Raw genomic sequence first — 16,719 nt, forward strand, 5'->3', positions numbered from 1 at the left:
GGAACTCTTCCATTGCTCTCGCAATTCTGCTGACGTTTAAAAATGCTTCGGAACTCTTCCATTGTTCTCGGAATTCTGTTGACGTTTAAAAATGCTTCGGAACTCTTCCATTGTTCTCGGAATTCCGCTGACGTTTAAAAATGCTTCACAACTCTTCCATTGTTCTCGGAATTCCGCTGACTTTTAAAAATACTTCGAAACTCTTCCATTGTTCTCCAAATTCCGCTGAAGTTTAAAAATGCTTCGGAACCCTTCCATTGTTCTCGGAATTCTGCTGAAGTTTAAAAATGTTTCGGAACTCTTCCATTGTTCTCAGAATTCCGCTGAAGTTTAAAAATGCTTCGGACCTCTTCCATTGTTCTAGGAATTCTGCTGAAGTTTAAAAATTCATCTGAACTCTTCCATTATTCTCGGAATTCGTGTGAATTTTAAAAATGCTTCGGAACTCTTCTATTGTTCTCGGAATTCCGCTGAAGTTTAAAAATGCTTAAAATCTCTTACATTGTACTCGGAAATCCGCTGATGTTTAAAAATGCTTCGGAACTCTTCCATTGCTCTCGGAATTCTGCTGAAGTTTAAAAATGCTTAAAATCTCTTACATTGTACTCGGAAATCCGCTGAATTTTAAAAATGCTTCGGAACTCTTCTATTGTTCTCGGAATTCCGCTGAAGTTTAAAAATGCTTAAAATCTCTTACATTGTACTCGGAAATCCGCTGAAGTTTAAAAATGCTTCGAAACTCTTCCATTGTTCTGGGAATTCTGCTGAAGTCTAAAAATGGTTCAGAACTCTTCCATTGTTCTCGGAATTCCGCTGACGTTTAATAATGCTTCGCAACTCTTTCATTGTTCTCGGAATTCCGCTGATGCTTAAAAATGCTTCGGAACTCTTCCATTGTTCTCGGAATTCCGTTGAAGTTTAAAAATGCTTCGAAACTCTTCCATTGTTCTCGGAATTCTGCTGAAGTTTAAAAATGCTTCGGAACTCTTCCATTGTTCTCAGAATTCCGCTAACGTTTAAAAATGCTTCGAAAATCTTCCATTGTTTTCAAAATTCCGCTGACGCTTAAAAATGCATCAGAACTCTTCCATTGTTCTCGGAATTCCGCTGACGTTTAATAATGCTTCGCAACTCTTTCATTGTACTCGGAATTCCGCTAACGTTTAAAAATGCTTCGGAACTCTTCCATTGTTCTCGGAATTCCGTTGAAGTTTAAAAATGCTTCGAAACTCTTCCATTGTTTTCGGAATTCTGCTGAAGTTTAAAAATGCTTCGGAACTCTTCCATTGTTCTCAGAATTCCGCTAACGTTTAAAAATGCTTCGGAAATCTTCCATTGTTTTCAAAATTCCGCTGACGCTTAAAAATGCTTCGGAACTCTTCCATTGTTCTCGGAATTCCGCTGAAGTTTAAAAATGCTTTGGACCTCTTCCATTGTTCTAGGAATTCTGCTGAAGTCTAAAAATTCATCTGAACTCTTCCATTATTCTCGGAATTCGTGTGAATTTTAAAAATGCTTCGGAACTCTTCTATTGTTCTCGGAATTCCGCTGAAGTTTAAAAATGCTTAAAATCTCTTACATTGTACTCGGAATTCCGCTGAAGTTTAAAAATGCTTCGGAACTCTTCCATTGCTCTCGGAATTCTGCTGAAGTTTAAAAATGCTTCAGAACTCTTCCATTGTTCTCGGAATTCCGCTGACTTTTAAAAATACTTCGAAACTCTTCCATTGTTCTCCAAATTCCGCTGAAGTTTAAAAATGCTTCGGAACCCTTCCGTTGTTCTCGGAATTCTGCTGAAGTTTAAAAATGCTTCGGAATTCTTCCATTGTTCTCAGAATTCTGCTGACGTTTAAAAATGCTTCGGAACTCTTCCATTGTTCTCGGAATTCCGCTGAAGTTTAAAAATGCTTCGGACCTCTTCCATTGTTCTAGGAATTCTGCTGAAGTCTAAAAATTCATCTGAACTCTTCCATTATTCTCGGAATTCGTGTGAATTTTAAAAATGCTTCGGAACTCTTCTATTGTTCTCGGAATTCCGCTGAAGTTTAAAAATGCTTAAAATCTCTTACATTGTACTCGGAATTCCGCTGAAGTTTAAAAATGCTTCGGAACTCTTCCATTGCTCTCGGAATTCTGCTGAAGTTTAAAAATGCTTCGGTACTCTTCCTTTGTTCTCGGAATTCCGCTGACATATAAAAATGCTTCGTAAATCTTGCATTGTTCTCGGCATTCCGCTGACGTTTAAAAATGCTTCGGAACTCTTCAATTGTTCTCGGAATTCTGCCGAACTTTTAAAATGCTTTGGAACTCTTCCATTGCTCTCGGAATTCTGCTGAAGTTTAAAAATGCTTCAGAACTCTTCCATTGTTCTCGGAATTCTGCTGTAGTTTAAAAATGCTTCGGAACTCTTCCATTGTTCTCAGAATTCCGCTGACGTTTAAAAATGCTTCGGAAATCTTCCATTGTTTTCAAAATTCCGCTGACGTTTAAAAATGCTTCAGAACTCTTCCATTGTTCTCGGAATTCCGCTGACGTTTTAAAATGCTTCGGTACTCTTCCATTGTTCTCGGAATTCCGCTGACATATAAAAATGCTTCGGAAATCTTGCATTGTTCTCGGCATTCCGCTGACGTTTAAAAATGCTTCGGAACTCTTCCATTGTTCTCAGAATTCCGCTGACGTTTAAAAATGCTTCGGAAATCTTCCATAGTTTTCAAAATTCCGCTGACGTTTAAAAATGCTTCAGAACTCTTCCATTGTTCTCGGAATTCCGCTGACGTTTAAAAATGCTTTGGAACTCTTCCATTATTCTCGGAAATCTGCTGAAGTTTAAAAATGCTTCGGAACTCTTCCATTGTCCTCAGAATTCCGCTGACGTTTAAAAATGCTTCGGAAATCTTCCATTGTTTTCAAAATTCCGCTGACGTTTAAAAATGCTTCAGAACTCTTCCATTGTTCTCGGAATTCCGCTGACGTTTAAAAATGCTTTGGAACTCTTCCATTGTTCTTGGAATTCTGCTGAAGTTTAAAAATGCTTCGGAACTCTTCCATTGTTCTCAGAATTCCGCTGACGTTTAAAAATGCTTCGGTACTCTTCCATTGTTCTCGGAATTCCACTGACATATAAAAATGCTTCACAAATCTGGCATTGTTCTCGGCATTCCGCTGACGTTTAAAAATGCTTCGGAACTCTTCCATTGTTCTCAGAATTCTGCTGACGTTTAAAAATGCTTCGGAACTCTTCCATTGTTCTCGGAATTCCGCTGAAGTTTAAAAATGCTTCGGACCTCTTCCATTGTTCTAGGAATTCTGCTGAAGTCTAAAAATTCATCTGAACTCTTCCATTATTCTCGGAATTCGTGTGAATTTTAAAAATGCTTCGGAACTCTTCTATTGTTCTCGGAATTCCGCTGAAGTTTAAAAATGCTTAAAATCTCTTACATTGTACTCGGAATTCCGCTGAAGTTTATAAATGCTTCGGAACTCTTCCATTGCTCTCGGAATTCTGCTGAAGTTTAAAAATGCTTCAGAACTCTTACATTGTTCTCGGAATTCTGCTGACGTTTAAAAATGCTTCGGAACTCTTCCATTGTTCTCTGAATTCCGCTGACGTTTAAAAATGCTTCGGTACTCTTCCTTTGTTCTCGGAATTCCGCTGACATATAAAAATGCTTCGGAAATCTTGCATTGTTCTCGGCATTCCGCTGACGTTTAAAAATGCTTCGGAACTCTTCAATTGTTCTCGGAATTCTGCCGAACTTTTAAAATGCTTTGGAACTCTTCCATTGCTCTCGGAATTCTGCTGAAGTTTAAAAATGCTTCAGAACTCTTCCATTGTTCTCGGAATTCTGCTGTAGTTTAAAAATGCTACGGAACTCTTCCATTGTTCTCAGAATTCCGCTGACGTTTAAAAATGCTTTGGAAATCTTCCATTGTTTTCAAAATTCCGCTGACGTTTAAAAATGCTTCAGAACTCTTCCATTGTTCTCGGAATTCCGCTGACGTTTTAAAATGCTTCGGTACTCTTCCATTGTTCTCGGAATTCTGCTGAAGTTTAAAAATGCTTCGGAACTCTTCCATTGTTCTCAGAATTCCGCTAACGTTTAAAAATGCTTCAGAAATCTTCCATTGTTTTCAAAATTCCGCTGACTCTTAAATATGCTTCGGAACTCTTCCATTGTTCTCGGAATTCTGTTGACGTTTAAAAATGCTTCGGAACTCTTCCATTGTTCTCGGAATTCCGCTGACGTTTAAAAATGCTTCACAACTCTTCCATTGTTCTCGGAATTCCGCTGACTTTTAAAAATACTTCGAAACTCTTCCATTGTTCTCCAAATTCCGCTGAAGTTTAAAAATGCTTCGGAACCCTTCCATTGTTCTCGGAATTCTGCTGAAGTTTAAAAATGTTTCGGAACTCTTCCATTGTTCTCAGAATTCCGCTGAAGTTTAAAAATGCTTCGGACCTCTTCCATTGTTCTAGGAATTCTGCTGAAGTTTAAAAATTCATCTGAACTCTTCCATTATTCTCGGAATTCGTGTGAATTTTAAAAATGCTTCGGAACTCTTCTATTGTTCTCGGAATTCCGCTGAAGTTTAAAAATGCTTAAAATCTCTTACATTGTACTCGGAAATCCGCTGAAGTTTAAAAATGCTTCGGAACTCTTCCATTGCTCTCGGAATTCTGCTGAAGTTTAAAAATGCTTAAAATCTCTTACATTGTACTCGGAAATCCGCTGAATTTTAAAAATGCTTCGGAACTCTTCTATTGTTCTCGGAATTCCGCTGAAGTTTAAAAATGCTTAAAATCTCTTACATTGTACTCGGAAATCCGCTGAAGTTTAAAAATGCTTCGAAACTCTTCCATTGTTCTGGGAATTCTGCTGAAGTCTAAAAATGGTTCAGAACTCTTCCATTGTTCTCGGAATTCCGCTGACGTTTAATAATGCTTCGCAACTCTTTCATTGTTCTCGGAATTCCGCTGATGCTTAAAAATGCTTCGGAACTCTTCCATTGTTCTCGGAATTCCGTTGAAGTTTAAAAATGCTTCGAAACTCTTCCATTGTTCTCGGAATTCTGCTGAAGTTTAAAAATGCTTCGGAACTCTTCCATTGTTCTCAGAATTCCGCTAACGTTTAAAAATGCTTCGAAAATCTTCCATTGTTTTCAAAATTCCGCTGACGCTTAAAAATGCATCAGAACTCTTCCATTGTTCTCGGAATTCCGCTGACGTTTAATAATGCTTCGCAACTCTTTCATTGTACTCGGAATTCCGCTAACGTTTAAAAATGCTTCGTAACTCTTCCATTGTTCTCGGAATTCCGTTGAAGTTTAAAAATGCTTCGAAACTCTTCCATTGTTTTCGGAATTCTGCTGAAGTTTAAAAATGCTTCGGAACTCTTCCATTGTTCTCAGAATTCCGCTAACGTTTAAAAATGCTTCGGAAATCTTCCATTGTTTTCAAAATTCCGCTGACGCTTACAAATGCTTCAGAACTTTTCCATTGTTCTCGGAATTCCGCTGACTTTTAAAAATACTTCGAAACTCTTCCATTGTTCTCCAAATTCCGCTGAAGTTTAAAAATGCTTCGGAACTCTTCCATTGTTCTCAGAATTCCGCTAACGTTTAAAAATGCTTCAGAAATCTTCCATTGTTTTCAAAATTCCGCTGACGCTTAAATATGCTTCAGAACTCTTCCATTGTTCTCGGAATTCCGCTGACGTTTAATAATGCTTCGCAACTCTTTCATTGTACTCGGAATTCCGCTAACGTTTAAAAATGCTTCGGAACTCTTCCATTGTTCTCGGAATTCCGTTGAAGTTTAAAAATGCTTCGAAACTCTTCCATTGTTCTGGGAATTCTGCTGAAGTTTAAAAATGCTTCAGAACTCTTCCATTGTTCTCGGAATTCCGCTGATGTTTAAACATGCTTCGGAACTCTTCCATTGTTCTCGGAATTCTGTTGAAGTTTAAAAATGCTTCTAAACTCTTCCATTGTTCTCGGAATTCTGCTGAAGTTTAAAAATGCTTCGGAACTCTTCCATTGTTCTCGGAATTCCGCTGACATATAAAAATGCTTCGGAAATCTTGCATTGTTCTCGGCATTCCGCTGACGTTTAAAAATGCTTCGGAACTCTTCAATTGTTCTCGGAATTCTGCTGAACTTTTAAAATGCTTTGGAACTCTTCCATTGCTCTCGCAATTCTGCTGACGTTTAAAAATGCTTCGGAACTCTTCCATTGTTCTCGGAATTCTGTTGACGTTTAAAAATGCTTCGGAACTCTTCCATTGTTCTCGGAATTCCGCTGACGTTTAAAAATGCTTCACAACTCTTCCATTGTTCTCGGAATTCCGCTGACTTTTAAAAATACTTCGAAACTCTTCCATTGTTCTCCAAATTCCGCTGAAGTTTAAAAATGCTTCGGAACCCTTCCATTGTTCTCGGAATTCTGCTGAAGTTTAAAAATGTTTCGGAACTCTTCCATTGTTCTCAGAATTCCGCTGAAGTTTAAAAATGCTTCGGACCTCTTCCATTGTTCTAGGAATTCTGCTGAAGTTTAAAAATTCATCTGAACTCTTCCATTATTCTCGGAATTCGTGTGAATTTTAAAAATGCTTCGGAACTCTTCTATTGTTCTCGGAATTCCGCTGAAGTTTAAAAATGCTTAAAATCTCTTACATTGTACTCGGAAATCCGCTGAAGTTTAAAAATGCTTCGGAACTCTTCCATTGCTCTCGGAATTCTGCTGAAGTTTAAAAATGCTTAAAATCTCTTACATTGTACTCGGAAATCCGCTGAATTTAAAAAATGCTTCGGAACTCTTCTATTGTTCTCGGAATTCCGCTGAAGTTTAAAAATGCTTAAAATCTCTTACATTGTACTCGGAAATCCGCTGAAGTTTAAAAATGCTTCGAAACTCTTCCATTGTTCTGGGAATTCTGCTGAAGTCTAAAAATGGTTCAGAACTCTTCCATTGTTCTCGGAATTCCGCTGACGTTTAATAATGCTTCGCAACTCTTTCATTGTTCTCGGAATTCCGCTGATGCTTAAAAATGCTTCGGAACTCTTCCATTGTTCTCGGAATTCCGTTGAAGTTTAAAAATGCTTCGAAACTCTTCCATTGTTCTCGGAATTCTGCTGAAGTTTAAAAATGCTTCGGAACTCTTCCATTGTTCTCAGAATTCCGCTAACGTTTAAAAATGCTTCGAAAATCTTCCATTGTTTTCAAAATTCCGCTGACGCTTAAAAATGCATCAGAACTCTTCCATTGTTCTCGGAATTCCGCTGACGTTTAATAATGCTTCGCAACTCTTTCATTGTACTCGGAATTCCGCTAACGTTTAAAAATGCTTCGGAACTCTTCCATTGTTCTCGGAATTCCGTTGAAGTTTAAAAATGCTTCGAAACTCTTCCATTGTTTTCGGAATTCTGCTGAAGTTTAAAAATGCTTCGGAACTCTTCCATTGTTCTCAGAATTCCGCTAACGTTTAAAAATGCTTCGGAAATCTTCCATTGTTTTCAAAATTCCGCTGACGCTTAAAAATGCTTCGGAACTCTTCCATTGTTCTCGGAATTCCGCTGAAGTTTAAAAATGCTTTGGACCTCTTCCATTGTTCTAGGAATTCTGCTGAAGTCTAAAAATTCATCTGAACTCTTCCATTATTCTCGGAATTCGTGTGAATTTTAAAAATGCTTCGGAACTCTTCTATTGTTCTCGGAATTCCGCTGAAGTTTAAAAATGCTTAAAATCTCTTACATTGTACTCGGAATTCCGCTGAAGTTTAAAAATGCTTCGGAACTCTTCCATTGCTCTCGGAATTCTGCTGAAGTTTAAAAATGCTTCAGAACTCTTCCATTGTTCTCGGAATTCCGCTGACTTTTAAAAATACTTCGAAACTCTTCCATTGTTCTCCAAATTCCGCTGAAGTTTAAAAATGCTTCGGAACCCTTCCGTTGTTCTCGGAATTCTGCTGAAGTTTAAAAATGCTTCGGAATTCTTCCATTGTTCTCAGAATTCTGCTGACGTTTAAAAATGCTTCGGAACTCTTCCATTGTTCTCGGAATTCCGCTGAAGTTTAAAAATGCTTCGGACCTCTTCCATTGTTCTAGGAATTCTGCTGAAGTCTAAAAATTCATCTGAACTCTTCCATTATTCTCGGAATTCGTGTGAATTTTAAAAATGCTTCGGAACTCTTCTATTGTTCTCGGAATTCCGCTGAAGTTTAAAAATGCTTAAAATCTCTTACATTGTACTCGGAATTCCGCTGAAGTTTAAAAATGCTTCGGAACTCTTCCATTGCTCTCGGAATTCTGCTGAAGTTTAAAAATGCTTCGGTACTCTTCCTTTGTTCTCGGAATTCCGCTGACATATAAAAATGCTTCGTAAATCTTGCATTGTTCTCGGCATTCCGCTGACGTTTAAAAATGCTTCGGAACTCTTCAATTGTTCTCGGAATTCTGCCGAACTTTTAAAATGCTTTGGAACTCTTCCATTGCTCTCGGAATTCTGCTGAAGTTTAAAAATGCTTCAGAACTCTTCCATTGTTCTCGGAATTCTGCTGTAGTTTAAAAATGCTTCGGAACTCTTCCATTGTTCTCAGAATTCCGCTGACGTTTAAAAATGCTTCGGAAATCTTCCATTGTTTTCAAAATTCCGCTGACGTTTAAAAATGCTTCAGAACTCTTCCATTGTTCTCGGAATTCCGCTGACGTTTTAAAATGCTTCGGTACTCTTCCATTGTTCTCGGAATTCCGCTGACATATAAAAATGCTTCGGAAATCTTGCATTGTTCTCGGCATTCCGCTGACGTTTAAAAATGCTTCGGAACTCTTCCATTGTTCTCAGAATTCCGCTGACGTTTAAAAATGCTTCGGAAATCTTCCATAGTTTTCAAAATTCCGCTGACGTTTAAAAATGCTTCAGAACTCTTCCATTGTTCTCGGAATTCCGCTGACGTTTAAAAATGCTTTGGAACTCTTCCATTATTCTCGGAAATCTGCTGAAGTTTAAAAATGCTTCGGAACTCTTCCATTGTCCTCAGAATTCCGCTGACGTTTAAAAATGCTTCGGAAATCTTCCATTGTTTTCAAAATTCCGCTGACGTTTAAAAATGCTTCAGAACTCTTCCATTGTTCTCGGAATTCCGCTGACGTTTAAAAATGCTTTGGAACTCTTCCATTGTTCTTGGAATTCTGCTGAAGTTTAAAAATGCTTCGGAACTCTTCCATTGTTCTCAGAATTCCGCTGACGTTTAAAAATGCTTCGGTACTCTTCCATTGTTCTCGGAATTCCACTGACATATAAAAATGCTTCACAAATCTGGCATTGTTCTCGGCATTCCGCTGACGTTTAAAAATGCTTCGGAACTCTTCCATTGTTCTCAGAATTCTGCTGACGTTTAAAAATGCTTCGGAACTCTTCCATTGTTCTCGGAATTCCGCTGAAGTTTAAAAATGCTTCGGACCTCTTCCATTGTTCTAGGAATTCTGCTGAAGTCTAAAAATTCATCTGAACTCTTCCATTATTCTCGGAATTCGTGTGAATTTTAAAAATGCTTCGGAACTCTTCTATTGTTCTCGGAATTCCGCTGAAGTTTAAAAATGCTTAAAATCTCTTACATTGTACTCGGAATTCCGCTGAAGTTTATAAATGCTTCGGAACTCTTCCATTGCTCTCGGAATTCTGCTGAAGTTTAAAAATGCTTCAGAACTCTTACATTGTTCTCGGAATTCTGCTGACGTTTAAAAATGCTTCGGAACTCTTCCATTGTTCTCTGAATTCCGCTGACGTTTAAAAATGCTTCGGTACTCTTCCTTTGTTCTCGGAATTCCGCTGACATATAAAAATGCTTCGGAAATCTTGCATTGTTCTCGGCATTCCGCTGACGTTTAAAAATGCTTCGGAACTCTTCAATTGTTCTCGGAATTCTGCCGAACTTTTAAAATGCTTTGGAACTCTTCCATTGCTCTCGGAATTCTGCTGAAGTTTAAAAATGCTTCAGAACTCTTCCATTGTTCTCGGAATTCTGCTGTAGTTTAAAAATGCTACGGAACTCTTCCATTGTTCTCAGAATTCCGCTGACGTTTAAAAATGCTTTGGAAATCTTCCATTGTTTTCAAAATTCCGCTGACGTTTAAAAATGCTTCAGAACTCTTCCATTGTTCTCGGAATTCCGCTGACGTTTTAAAATGCTTCGGTACTCTTCCATTGTTCTCGGAATTCTGCTGAAGTTTAAAAATGCTTCGGAACTCTTCCATTGTTCTCAGAATTCCGCTAACGTTTAAAAATGCTTCAGAAATCTTCCATTGTTTTCAAAATTCCGCTGACTCTTAAATATGCTTCGGAACTCTTCCATTGTTCTCGGAATTCTGTTGACGTTTAAAAATGCTTCGGAACTCTTCCATTGTTCTCGGAATTCCGCTGACGTTTAAAAATGCTTCACAACTCTTCCATTGTTCTCGGAATTCCGCTGACTTTTAAAAATACTTCGAAACTCTTCCATTGTTCTCCAAATTCCGCTGAAGTTTAAAAATGCTTCGGAACCCTTCCATTGTTCTCGGAATTCTGCTGAAGTTTAAAAATGTTTCGGAACTCTTCCATTGTTCTCAGAATTCCGCTGAAGTTTAAAAATGCTTCGGACCTCTTCCATTGTTCTAGGAATTCTGCTGAAGTTTAAAAATTCATCTGAACTCTTCCATTATTCTCGGAATTCGTGTGAATTTTAAAAATGCTTCGGAACTCTTCTATTGTTCTCGGAATTCCGCTGAAGTTTAAAAATGCTTAAAATCTCTTACATTGTACTCGGAAATCCGCTGAAGTTTAAAAATGCTTCGGAACTCTTCCATTGCTCTCGGAATTCTGCTGAAGTTTAAAAATGCTTAAAATCTCTTACATTGTACTCGGAAATCCGCTGAATTTTAAAAATGCTTCGGAACTCTTCTATTGTTCTCGGAATTCCGCTGAAGTTTAAAAATGCTTAAAATCTCTTACATTGTACTCGGAAATCCGCTGAAGTTTAAAAATGCTTCGAAACTCTTCCATTGTTCTGGGAATTCTGCTGAAGTCTAAAAATGGTTCAGAACTCTTCCATTGTTCTCGGAATTCCGCTGACGTTTAATAATGCTTCGCAACTCTTTCATTGTTCTCGGAATTCCGCTGATGCTTAAAAATGCTTCGGAACTCTTCCATTGTTCTCGGAATTCCGTTGAAGTTTAAAAATGCTTCGAAACTCTTCCATTGTTCTCGGAATTCTGCTGAAGTTTAAAAATGCTTCGGAACTCTTCCATTGTTCTCAGAATTCCGCTAACGTTTAAAAATGCTTCGAAAATCTTCCATTGTTTTCAAAATTCCGCTGACGCTTAAAAATGCATCAGAACTCTTCCATTGTTCTCGGAATTCCGCTGACGTTTAATAATGCTTCGCAACTCTTTCATTGTACTCGGAATTCCGCTAACGTTTAAAAATGCTTCGTAACTCTTCCATTGTTCTCGGAATTCCGTTGAAGTTTAAAAATGCTTCGAAACTCTTCCATTGTTTTCGGAATTCTGCTGAAGTTTAAAAATGCTTCGGAACTCTTCCATTGTTCTCAGAATTCCGCTAACGTTTAAAAATGCTTCGGAAATCTTCCATTGTTTTCAAAATTCCGCTGACGCTTACAAATGCTTCAGAACTTTTCCATTGTTCTCGGAATTCCGCTGACTTTTAAAAATACTTCGAAACTCTTCCATTGTTCTCCAAATTCCGCTGAAGTTTAAAAATGCTTCGGAACTCTTCCATTGTTCTCAGAATTCCGCTAACGTTTAAAAATGCTTCAGAAATCTTCCATTGTTTTCAAAATTCCGCTGACGCTTAAATATGCTTCAGAACTCTTCCATTGTTCTCGGAATTCCGCTGACGTTTAATAATGCTTCGCAACTCTTTCATTGTACTCGGAATTCCGCTAACGTTTAAAAATGCTTCGGAACTCTTCCATTGTTCTCGGAATTCCGTTGAAGTTTAAAAATGCTTCGAAACTCTTCCATTGTTCTGGGAATTCTGCTGAAGTTTAAAAATGCTTCAGAACTCTTCCATTGTTCTCGGAATTCCGCTGATGTTTAAACATGCTTCGGAACTCTTCCATTGTTCTCGGAATTCTGTTGAAGTTTAAAAATGCTTCTAAACTCTTCCATTGTTCTCGGAATTCTGCTGAAGTTTAAAAATGCTTCGGAACTCTTCCATTGTTCTCGGAATTCCGCTGACATATAAAAATGCTTCGGAAATCTTGCATTGTTCTCGGCATTCCGCTGACATTTAAAAATGCTTCGGAACTCTTCAATTGTTCTCGGAATTCTGCTGAACTTTTAAAATGCTTTGGAACTCTTCCATTGCTCTCGCAATTCTGCTGACGTTTAAAAATGCTTCGGAACTCTTCCATTGTTCTCGGAATTCTGTTGACGTTTAAAAATGCTTCGGAACTCTTCCATTGTTCTCGGAATTCCGCTGACGTTTAAAAATGCTTCACAACTCTTCCATTGTTCTCGGAATTCCGCTGACTTTTAAAAATACTTCGAAACTCTTCCATTGTTCTCCAAATTCCGCTGAAGTTTAAAAATGCTTCGGAACCCTTCCATTGTTCTCGGAATTCTGCTGAAGTTTAAAAATGTTTCGGAACTCTTCCATTGTTCTCAGAATTCCGCTGAAGTTTAAAAATGCTTCGGACCTCTTCCATTGTTCTAGGAATTCTGCTGAAGTTTAAAAATTCATCTGAACTCTTCCATTATTCTCGGAATTCGTGTGAATTTTAAAAATGCTTCGGAACTCTTCTATTGTTCTCGGAATTCCGCTGAAGTTTAAAAATGCTTAAAATCTCTTACATTGTACTCGGAAATCCGCTGAAGTTTAAAAATGCTTCGGAACTCTTCCATTGCTCTCGGAATTCTGCTGAAGTTTAAAAATGCTTAAAATCTCTTACATTGTACTCGGAAATCCGCTGAATTTTAAAAATGCTTCGGAACTCTTCTATTGTTCTCGGAATTCCGCTGAAGTTTAAAAATGCTTAAAATCTCTTACATTGTACTCGGAAATCCGCTGAAGTTTAAAAATGCTTCGAAACTCTTCCATTGTTCTGGGAATTCTGCTGAAGTCTAAAAATGGTTCAGAACTCTTCCATTGTTCTCGGAATTCCGCTGACGTTTAATAATGCTTCGCAACTCTTTCATTGTTCTCGGAATTCCGCTGATGCTTAAAAATGCTTCGGAACTCTTCCATTGTTCTCGGAATTCCGTTGAAGTTTAAAAATGCTTCGAAACTCTTCCATTGTTCTCGGAATTCTGCTGAAGTTTAAAAATGCTTCGGAACTCTTCCATTGTTCTCAGAATTCCGCTAACGTTTAAAAATGCTTCGAAAATCTTCCATTGTTTTCAAAATTCCGCTGACGCTTAAAAATGCATCAGAACTCTTCCATTGTTCTCGGAATTCCGCTGACGTTTAATAATGCTTCGCAACTCTTTCATTGTACTCGGAATTCCGCTAACGTTTAAAAATGCTTCGGAACTCTTCCATTGTTCTCGGAATTCCGTTGAAGTTTAAAAATGCTTCGAAACTCTTCCATTGTTTTCGGAATTCTGCTGAAGTTTAAAAATGCTTCGGAACTCTTCCATTGTTCTCAGAATTCCGCTAACGTTTAAAAATGCTTCGGAAATCTTCCATTGTTTTCAAAATTCCGCTGACGCTTAAAAATGCTCCGGAACTCTTCCATTGTTCTCGGACTTCCGCTGAAGTTTAAAAATGCTTTGGACCTCTTCCATTGTTCTAGGAATTCTGCTGAAGTCTAAAAATTCATCTGAACTCTTCCATTATTCTCGGAATTCGTGTGAATTTTAAAAATGCTTCGGAACTCTTCTATTGTTCTCGGAATTCCGCTGAAGTTTAAAAATGCTTAAAATCTCTTACATTGTACTCGGAATTCCGCTGAAGTTTAAAAATGCTTCGGAACTCTTCCATTGCTCTCGGAATTCTGCTGAAGTTTAAAAATGCTTCAGAACTCTTCCATTGTTCTCGGAATTCCGCTGACTTTTAAAAATACTTCGAAACTCTTCCATTGTTCTCCAAATTCCGCTGAAGTTTAAAAATGCTTCGGAACCCTTCCGTTGTTCTCGGAATTCTGCTGAAGTTTAAAAATGCTTCGGAATTCTTCCATTGTTCTCAGAATTCTGCTGACGTTTAAAAATGCTTTCGAACTCTTCCATTGTTCTCGGAATTCCGCTGAAGTTTAAAAATGCTTCGGACCTCTTCCATTGTTCTAGGAATTCTGCTGAAGTCTAAAAATTCATCTGAACTCTTCCATTATTCTCGGAATTCGTGTGAATTTTAAAAATGCTTCGGAACTCTTCTATTGTTCTCGGAATTCCGCTGAAGTTTAAAAATGCTTAAAATCTCTTACATTGTACTCGGAAATCCGCTGAAGTTTAAAAATGCTTCGAAACTCTTCCATTGTTCTGGGAATTCTGCTGAAGTCTAAAAATGGTTCAGAACTCTTCCATTGTTCTCGGAATTCCGCTGACGTTTAATAATGCTTCGCAACTCTTTCATTGTTCTCGGAATTCCGCTGATGCTTAAAAATGCTTCGGAACTCTTCCATTGTTCTCGGAATTCCGTTGAAGTTTAAAAATGCTTCGAAACTCTTCCATTGTTCTCGGAATTCTGCTGAAGTTTAAAAATGCTTCGGAACTCTTCCATTGTTCTCAGAATTCCGCTAACGTTTAAAAATGCTTCGAAAATCTTCCATTGTTTTCAAAATTCCGCTGACGCTTAAAAATGCATCAGAACTCTTCCATTGTTCTCGGAATTCCGCTGACGTTTAATAATGCTTCGCAACTCTTTCATTGTACTCGGAATTCCGCTAACGTTTAAAAATGCTTCGGAACTCTTCCATTGTTCTCGGAATTCCGTTGAAGTTTAAAAATGCTTCGAAACTCTTCCATTGTTTTCGGAATTCTGCTGAAGTTTAAAAATGCTTCGGAACTCTTCCATTGTTCTCAGAATTCCGCTAACGTTTAAAAATGCTTCGGAAATCTTCCATTGTTTTCAAAATTCCGCTGACGCTTAAAAATGCTTCGGAACTCTTCCATTGTTCTCGGAATTCCGCTGAAGTTTAAAAATGCTTTGGACCTCTTCCATTGTTCTAGGAATTCTGCTGAAGTCTAAAAATTCATCTGAACTCTTCCATTATTCTCGGAATTCGTGTGAATTTTAAAAATGCTTCGGAACTCTTCTATTGTTCTCGGAATTCCGCTGAAGTTTAAAAATGCTTAAAATCTCTTACATTGTACTCGGAATTCCGCTGAAGTTTAAAAATGCTTCGGAACTCTTCCATTGCTCTCGGAATTCTGCTGAAGTTTAAAAATGCTTCAGAACTCTTCCATTGTTCTCGGAATTCCGCTGACTTTTAAAAATACTTCGAAACTCTTCCATTGTTCTCCAAATTCCGCTGAAGTTTAAAAATGCTTCGGAACCCTTCCGTTGTTCTCGGAATTCTGCTGAAGTTTAAAAATGCTTCGGAATTCTTCCATTGTTCTCAGAATTCTGCTGACGTTTAAAAATGCTTCGGAACTCTTCCATTGTTCTCGGAATTCCGCTGAAGTTTAAAAATGCTTCGGACCTCTTCCATTGTTCTAGGCATTCTGCTGAAGTCTAAAAATTCATCTGAACTCTTCCATTATTCTCGGAATTCGTGTGAATTTTAAAAATGCTTCGGAACTCTTCTATTGTTCTCGGAATTCCGCTGAAGTTTAAAAATGCTTAAAATCTCTTACATTGTACTCGGAATTCCGCTGAAGTTTAAAAATGCTTCGGAACTCTTCCATTGCTCTCGGAATTCTGCTGAAGTTTAAAAATGCTTCGGTACTCTTCCTTTGTTCTCGGAATTCCGCTGACATATAAAAATGCTTCGTAAATCTTGCATTGTTCTCGGCATTCCGCTGACGTTTAAAAATGCTTCGGAACTCTTCAATTGTTCTCGGAATTCTGCCGAACTTTTAAAATGCTTTGGAACTCTTCCATTGCTCTCGGAATTCTGCTGAAGTTTAAAAATGCTTCAGAACTCTTCCATTGTTCTCGGAATTCTGCTGTAGTTTAAAAATGCTTCGGAACTCTTCCATTGTTCTCAGAATTCCGCTGACGTTTAAAAATGCTTCGGAAATCTTCCATTGTTTTCAAAATTCCGCTGACGTTTAAAAATGCTTCAGAACTCTTCCATTGTTCTCGGAATTCCGCTGACGTTTTAAAATGCTTCGGTACTCTTCCATTGTTCTCGGAATTCCGCTGACATATAAAAATGCTTCGGAAATCTTGCATTGTTCTCGGCATTCCGCTGACGTTTAAAAATGCTTCGGAACTCTTCCATTGTTCTCAGAATTCCGCTGACGTTTAAAAATGCTTCGGAAATCTTCCATAGTTTTCAAAATTCCGCTGACGTTTAAAAATGCTTCAGAACTCTTCCATTGTTCTCGGAATTCCGCTGACGTTTAAAAATGCTTTGGAACTCTTCCATTATTCTCGGAAATCTGCTGAAGTTTAAAAATGCTTCGGAACTCTTCCATTGTCCTCAGAATTCCGCTGACGTTTAAAAATGCTTCGGAAATCTTCCATTGTTTTCAAAATTCCGCTGACGTTTAAAAATGCTTCAGAACTCTTCCATTGTTCTCGGAATTCCGCTGACGTTTAAAAATGCTTTGGAACTCTTC

The sequence above is a fragment of the Phyllobates terribilis genome, unplaced genomic scaffold, assembly GCF_046119375.1.
Source record: "Phyllobates terribilis strain yellow unplaced genomic scaffold, ASM4611937v1 Scaffold_22__1_contigs__length_20350403, whole genome shotgun sequence".
Taxonomy (NCBI): Eukaryota; Metazoa; Chordata; class Amphibia; order Anura; family Dendrobatidae; genus Phyllobates; species Phyllobates terribilis.